The sequence below is a fragment of the Perca flavescens genome, chromosome 6 (genome assembly GCF_004354835.1).
Source record: "Perca flavescens isolate YP-PL-M2 chromosome 6, PFLA_1.0, whole genome shotgun sequence".
NCBI lineage: Eukaryota > Metazoa > Chordata > Actinopteri > Perciformes > Percidae > Perca > Perca flavescens.
Window position 1 is genome coordinate 30,638,492 of NC_041336.1, and position 8,430 is coordinate 30,646,921.

An 8,430-nucleotide genomic window follows, 5' to 3' on the forward strand; every position below is an offset into this window, starting at 1 on the left:
TAGTATGTTGAAAAAAGTGATAAAAAATAGTCACAGCATAGCATGTTGAAAATAGTGATAAAAAGTCATAGTATAGCATGTCGAAAAAGGTCATAGTAAAGTCACTCAAAAAAAGTGATAAAAAAGTCATAGTATAGCATGTCGAAAAAAGTCATAGTAAAGTCACTCAAAAAAAGTGATAAAAAAGTCATAGTATAGCATGTCGAAAAAGGTCATAGTAAAGTCACTCAAAAAAAGTGATAAAAAAGTCATAGTATAGCATGTCGAAAAAAGTCATATTAAAGTCACTCAAAAAAAGTCACAGTTAATGGTTGCTGATAATGGGCAATGTAGATATTGCATTAAAGATCATTCACCCACTCAGATTAGTTGGTATTCTATAATATATATGTATGTCTGTAATGGAAATATATATATATATAAATAATGGAGTGTAATAGAAATTTCTAAATGACCCCAGACTTTTGACCTGTAAAGTACAGGATTTGAACATGCAACCTTCTGTCTTCCAATCATTTATCTCTCTAAGCCATATTACCTGACGGGAGACTTGATGATTTTGGCTTATTCGTCACTTTCACTTAGTATATTGGACCTAAAAAAAAAAGTCTAAGTATGGTAAGTCAAAAAAGTCATAGTATAGCATGTCAAAACAAGTGATAAAAAAGTCATAGTATAGAATTTCGTTAAAATTGATTAAAAATAGTCCACACTATAGTATGTCGAAAAAGTAATAAAAAGTCATAGTATAGCATGTCAAAAAAAGTGATAAAAAGTCATAGTATAGAATTTCATTAAAAATGATTTAAAAAAAAGTCATAGTATAGTATGTCGAAAAAAGTGATAAAAAGTCATAGTATAGTATGTCGAAAAAAGTGATAAAAAGTCATAGTATAGTATGTCAAAAATAGTCACAGTATAGCATGTTGAAAAAGGTGATGAAAAAGTCACTATAGTATGTCGAAAAAAGTCATAGTATAACGTCGAAAAAAGCGATAAAAAAGTCATAGTATGGCATGTCGAAAACATAAGTAATAAAAAAGTCACAGTATAATATGTCGTATATGATATATAGCATGTCGAAAAAAGTGATAAAAAAGTGGTAATTAGTATGTCGAAAAAAGTGATAAAAAGTCATAGTATAGTATGTCGAAAAAAAGGATAAAAAAGTCATAGTATATTATATTGAAAAAAAGTGATAAAAAGCCATAGTATAGTACGTCTAAAAAAAGTGACAAACAAGTCATAGTATAGCGTGTTGAAAAACGTGATTAAAAAGTGATAGAATATGTCGAAAAAGTCATAGTATAGCATGTCAAAAAAAGTGATTAAAAAAAGTGATACATAGTATGTCGAAAAAAAGTGATACATAAGTCATACTATACTATGTTGAAAAAGTCATAGTAAAGTATGTAGAAAAAAATTATAAAAAAAACTCATAGTATATTATATTGAAAAGAGTGATACAAAGTCATAGTATAGCGTGTTGAAAAGAGTGATAAAATAGTCATACTATAGTATGTCAAAAAAAAGTCACAAAAAGTCATAGTATAGTTGTAGCATGTGGAAAAAGTCATATTATAGCATGTCAAAAAAAATTACAAAAAAGTCATAGTATATTATATTGAAAAAAGTGATAAAAAGTCATAGTATAGTATGTCAAAAAAAGTCATAAAAAATCATGATTTTTATCACTTTGTCGCATAATGTGATGTAAGAGTCATTGTATAGCATGTCGAAAACGTGCCCATATCCGCAGCAGGTCTCCAAGGTGAACAGCCTCTGGCATGTTAGATCAAGGTAGTTTAGGGAAGTCGGCAAATCAGATCCGTAACTTCGGGAAAAGTGTTGAAGAAAGTGATAAAAAACTCACAGTATAGTAGGGTGAAAAAAGTGATAAGAGAAACTGAAAGGAACACAACTGTTCTCTACATCTATTTGTATTCTTCAGTCCTGTAGTCTTTAAACTAATTGCACAACTCAGGATTGTAATACTCAACCTCATTTCTTCCAGTCATTCTCTTATCATGCTAAGCTATCTGATCTGATATACACGTCTACGTTTTCATCAAAGTGATTGTATAGCATGTCGAAAAAAGTGATAAAAAAGTCATAGTATAGTGTGTGTAAAAAGTGACAAAAAAGCCATCGTAAAGTATTTCAAAAAAGTGATAAAAAGTCATGACCATGACTTCTCCGTGAACCATCACCTTATCGTGGTGGAGAGGTTTGTGTGTCTCTGTGAACCTGAGGGCTGTGTTGTCTGGAGCTTTGTGCTCCTGGTAGGGTCTCCCAAGGCAAAGTGGTCTCAGGTGAGGGGCCAGACAAAGAATGGTTCAAAAACCCCAATGAAGAAGCAAGGTAGAGATGGAGTGACCCTGCCGGAGGAAGCCCGGGGCCCCGTCTGGAGCCAGGCCCAGACGGCGGGCTCGTCGGCGAGCGCCTGGTGGCCGGGTTTGCCACGGAGCCCGGCCGGGCACAGCCCGAACAAGCTACGTGGCTCCCATCTCTCCAGCCCATGGGCCCACCACCTGTGGGAGGAACCGTTGGGGTCGGGTGCGATGCCACATGGGTGGCAGTGAAGGTCAGGGTCATGACCGAAAGAACGAGATCCAGGGTACAAGCGGCCGAAATGGGTTTCCTCAGGAGGGTGGCTGGCGTCTCCCTTAGAGATAGGGTGAGAAGCTCAGTCATCCGTGAGGAGCTCGGAGTAGAGCCGCTGCTCCTTTGCGTCGAAAGGAGCCAGTTGAGGTGGTTCGGGCATCTGGTAAGGATGCCCCCTGGGCGCCTCCCTAGGGAGGTGTTCCAGGCACGTCCAGCTGGGAGGAGGCCTCGGGGAAGACCCAGGACTAGGTGGAGGGATTATATCTCCAACCTGGCCTGGGAACGCCTCGGGATCCCCCAGTCGGAGCTGGTTAATGTTGCTCGGGAAAGGGAAGTTTGGGGTCCCCTGCTGGAGCTGCTCCCCCCGCGACCCGACACCGGATAAGCGGACGAAGATGGATGGATGGATAAAAAGTCATAGTATAGCTTGTCTAACAAAATTATAAAAAACGTCATAGTGTAGCATGCGGATAAAAGTGATAAAAAAAGTCATTAGTATAGGCCACTCTGTGCATGTAATACTACGGAAGAAGATTAGGGCCAAATGTGAAATTCTTTATATAAGTTCTAAATTTAAAGAGAAAAAGAAAAAAGTCAGAATTCTGAGATAAGAGTCAGAGTTGTATGTGTGCTGATTGTGTATGGTGGAGTGAAAGGACAGAGTGGCTGCTTGGCTTGTCCCCATGAGAACCCACCTGCTTCAGAGGATGTTAAAGTGTAATCCAGCCTGCCTCTCCACAACCTCACAAAGAAAGCAGTGTGGAGTAATCTCCAGTGCCTAATCTCTAACCTTAATCACTGGGACACTGTGGAGAAAGAAAAAAAAAGGCCACAGTCTTTTTGAACAAGCGTCGCCAAATGGTGTGGGCAATTAATCTCCAATTCAACCACACAAAACAGCCAATTTGTATGTTAAAGGAAGGATGTTGGAGGAGGTAGAAAGGGCCAGTTGTAGTTGGACATTAAGGTCGGGACGTATGTGGTCTCCTTCAATAGCAATCTGCCGCCTGGTGAATAGTGGTGTTTTGATGGTGTGCCATGTGGTGGGACCAAACCAGGGTGGGACGTAGAGGAGATATAAGGCCTTTTTGGAGGTTTTGGATAGACGCACATGGGCAGACAGAGCAGGGAGGAGGCTGGGATGGGTACATGTAGAGCTCAAAGGTTAGAGTAAAGCATGAGGCATGATGGTTTCTTCTTTGTTCCCCATTATCTTCTAAAACACACAACTTGTTCTGGCACACTGCTGTTACACACTCTGCCATGGTGGTCCCACCAGCAGACAGATGGCCAAGAGCCCTTACTGTGGTTCAATCACATACATCAGGGATGTCAAACTCAATTTCCCTAAGGGACAATGAGAATCACATCAATCGAAAATAATAAATATCTTTGACTGTACTGTTGCATGCCTCCTATTGTCTTTGGTCCGCAAAAAGCCCTTAAAAAAACAAGTTCTTTAGCCGTCAGAGAATTTACTTAAAAACAATGATTACATTTTTAGACTACCACACAGCTGACTCACAACTACCTGTTTCACAGCCTGAATATCAAAACTCGCGGGTTGTGTGGGAAATTGTGAGTCTCAAAATCTGCCAAAATCTGCTTTGAGTGTTGTGTAATTGCAGTTTGGCGGTACCCCGGCAGTCTAAACCTACAGCAGCATAACTATAATAATAATTAAGGAGCTTGTCCAATGCAAACATGATCCAGTAAATTAATCCGATTACCAATTGAATAGCTGAGATCTGGCAACATAGTTACATTGCTTAAAATACATCTTTGAGGCACTCACATTCAGTTTGACCTCCAAATAATGGAGGATTGTAAAGATGTGCTTGCCTTTGCTGACTGGCATCAGCTGCATGATTCATGCTTAACAAACATTGCCTCATAGATCAGCTGTTACCAGCTGACTACTAATGTCCAATCATATTAATACGGATATGTGGCGGCCATTATAACCTAAAACTATCACCGTTACTCTGCTGATTTGCCCATGCCACAGCTTCCTCCACCTCCAGGGTTGCCAGGTCTGTGATTTTCCAGCGGAAATGGGCTACTTTTTGAGGATTCGCCGCAGACCGAATTTTTTGTCTGCTGGTTGGGTAGCCCAGACCCACACAGACATGACGTGCCCCGCAGCTCAGCACCTGTCTCTCTAGTGAAGGCAGCAAACAGACTAGTAAACAGTTTAAAACAAAACAGGTTAGTATGAGCATCAGTGAATTTGTGTATGTTCACAGAGATTAATTTATTAATGATAATATAATGTATCTAATTACACAAAGCACATTTAGGACCAAGGTGAAATAACTTTAAGGAAAACTCATTTTAAACATTAAACATTAGCAACTTGAGACAACTTGGAATTGGAGTTGAAAGACGACGTCTACAACCGGACTCTTTCTGCAAAATTTTCTTTTTAAAAGCTAATAAAACGCTTAATTGTTGTCAGATAGTGTCTGACGACAGTCCAATGTCCAATGGTTTAGTGAATGCAGTTTTGCCAGTGCGTCTTTTTTTGCTCTCCACACAGATTGTTTACCTGTTTGTGTCCAGCCCGCTCAAACGTGATCGGTCAATACTACTCACACTACAAACGGAAGCCAGAACACATCCGATAGCAAACTCTTATCCCGTCGCCTACAGATTCTGCATTCATATGCAGATATCTGTTTAAGGAGACTATCATTCAAGTTACAGCAAGTGATATGATTGGCTGTTGGCTCACCGTGGGTAATGGCGTGAAGTAACTAAAGTATGCATGATGTTATGGTGGCCAAATAAGCACCCACATCAAATAACATTGTTACTGTGTGTCATTCTAACGGAGATCCACTATCTAGTCGCTCCTCCAGCGTAAACATACTTCCACCGAAACACAGTGGAGCCAGATGTTAGCACGTCCTGAGCATGCACGCCGCCGGCCTCGCCTCCGAGTCTCGTAAAGATGCAGCTCACAGTCCAGAAGGGGCTTTTCATACCTCTTTCTGCCTTTAGCCTGGCTTTGATGAGGGGGAATCAGAGATAAAGCTGTCTTTGCCTGGCAAAAACAGAGACACACATGCAGCGGGGGAGGAGGAGAAGGAGGGAAGGTGTTCCGTTTCAGGATTCACAGGAATTAGTAGTGAAAGGTTGTGAAAATAACACCGAGGCCCAAGCTGTGCGTGAAATTGTGAACAGAGGGATTAATGGGACTGTAAAAAGAGCATTAAAGCCCAACCCCACCCCCAAACCACTTCACAAAGGTTTGCCTGAGTGTGGGACAACACGCTGTACAAGGTCTCTGCGTGTGTGTGTGTGTGTGTGTCTGTGTCTGTGTATGGTGGATGGGTTTAAACAACACAGGACTTTTACCCCGGAGACCGGGGTTTGTGTCCATCGTGTCACTTTTCCTAAATCCAACTGTCCTGTTCTTGTCCCACCTGTCAAGGAACCTTTTTACCTTTTATAAGCCCATCCACGATCTTTGTAAAAAGTGACACCAATAGTCCAGACCAAGCGCGTTTAGATAAAGCGCGTTTAGATATGACGGTAAAGGAGACTTTTAGCGTCAGTAACAACGCCAAAGGCACCTGACCAAGCGTCCGTATTTTACGCGATGGGAGTGAGAATGTGTTGACTTTGCAGAGGCACAGGACTTTCAGGGGTTTTCGGGGTTCGTGTTCCGTTCTTGTCTGGCGTGTCACTATAACGTACATTTAGTAACCCCCATCCACAATCTTTTCCTTTTCTTGTGCCGCATGTCAGTGAAACGGACGTCCCGACAAAGAGCGTCTAAATATCACGTCAAAGCGCGACCCGAGACCGTCAAATATTGACCCCAAGGGTCCCGAGCAAGCGCGTCTACATATGACGCTAAAGGAGACTTTTTGCATCAATAACAAACGCCAAAGGCACCTGACCAAGGGTCGCTTTTGACACGATGGGAGTGAAAATATGTTGATTAGGGAACCATGCTATTTTTAGGAACAAAAGCGAGCTGTACCCAGCATGCCGCTGGCAGTGTGACAGGTAATAGTCCCCTCTCAACACACTTCACAGTGTGTACATAACACACTACTAATAAATAAATATGTCTCACAGAACTAGAGCTCGCACCAGACACTTTACTTCCTTGGGTCCTCAGTAATACACCCACCAAGTAATTTGAGTGTTGATAAAATCGAAGGACAGATATACAGACAAAGACTCCTTTCAGTTAGATGACGTTCATGAAAAAAACTAAAAACATGGTATTGTAACTGTGTTTGAATAACTGACTTATTAAAAAAAAAAAATACAGTCAAAAGACAAAATATTGAAACATAATTGAGAATGCAACTTAGTTGTTTGAGTACACTTCCTTATAAAAACAAAGTATTTACAATGAAAAGCACCAAAATGAAGCAAAACTGTGATGTAGGACAGTAGCCACAGCGTGAGTGTAGCAAGATAATAATGGCCCACCAATAGTTCCCATCCATCTATAGCCGCTTTCCGACCAAGTAGTTACAGGAACGTAGTTATAGTAAAAGTCCACTTCTAAGCAGTTCTACTAACTACTCTCCCCCAAAACCGTTTTTCCCATTTACATTCGCACTGGCCAAGTGGCCATAGGGACTATAGGAGGAGTAAGGGATTAATGCAAGCACGGCAATGGTCTTTATGGCGTTAAAATCAGAAAACAAATACACCAAAAAAGTATGAACTAAATACTAAATCTAATGTATATAGCATATTTGTCATAATTTAAACAAGTCTCCCGAAGAGAAACGGTATGAGTAGCAGTAAACCATGAGGTATCTAATACTGTGCATCAGAAACACATCACCAAAGATGGAGATGAAATATGAAAAAAAAGACAGCAGAGCAGCCCAAAAGATAATTCCATTGCTGTCTTTCGCTTTTGTAGTTGTTTTTGATTAAACTGATATTCTTCCAGTAGACAGAGGGTGGATAAAATGTTGCCAAAATTGAGAATAAAACAAAGAAAAGAGGAAGAATCTAAAGGATAAACTAGATTAAAGGTTAAAGTTGAACACTCTTGAGTTTTCTTGCACTTAACTATCATACTGTATCTGCAGATACACAATGTGTTCTGCATTCTTGGAGGGATTGCAGTCTGGTCAACAATGCAGTGTTTGTGTTCTTTAACCTTTTTTTTTCAGCACGTGCATGAAGCGCTTCCGTTTTGATGCAGTGACATTTTCTGACATTTGAGCATATGGACACACATCTCAAACGGGATGGGAATACCTAGTGTGGAATGAGAATGGAGATAATCCCAAAAACTAACACTGAAGTCTGTTGTCTGCTTTTCAGGGATCAATACCACAGACATGCTGCTCTTTCCACAGCTGAGCTCCAGGTATACAGACATAAAGAAGGTTTAAGTGCCGACAGAACGCCAACCCAAAGATCTAACTCAGAATCTGATTGCTCAGACACATGGCCTTTCCCTCATAGAAGTGTATTATTCAACTATTGTTCTTGTTAAAGAAGGAAAAGACAATCACAATACTCAACACTATCAAATCGCAATACTTCTAAAATCACAATAAATCGGCACCCATGTATCGTGAACAAATCAAATCGGGACAAAAGCATATCGCCCCTGCCCTACTATCTCTCTTTGATTTGTATTAGTGTGTATGTTGTATTTGTATTTTATTAGGATGGTAGCACTAAAGGACAGATGTCCCAGTTTCTGCCTGTTTATAGAAAACCAATTGTTTCTGAACTTCTGATGCCATTTTACCTTTAAATGCTAAATTAAAAAAGGAGAAACAAAAAGAATAAGAGAGACATCTAACTTGATCTTACCATCACTTTACTATGGCA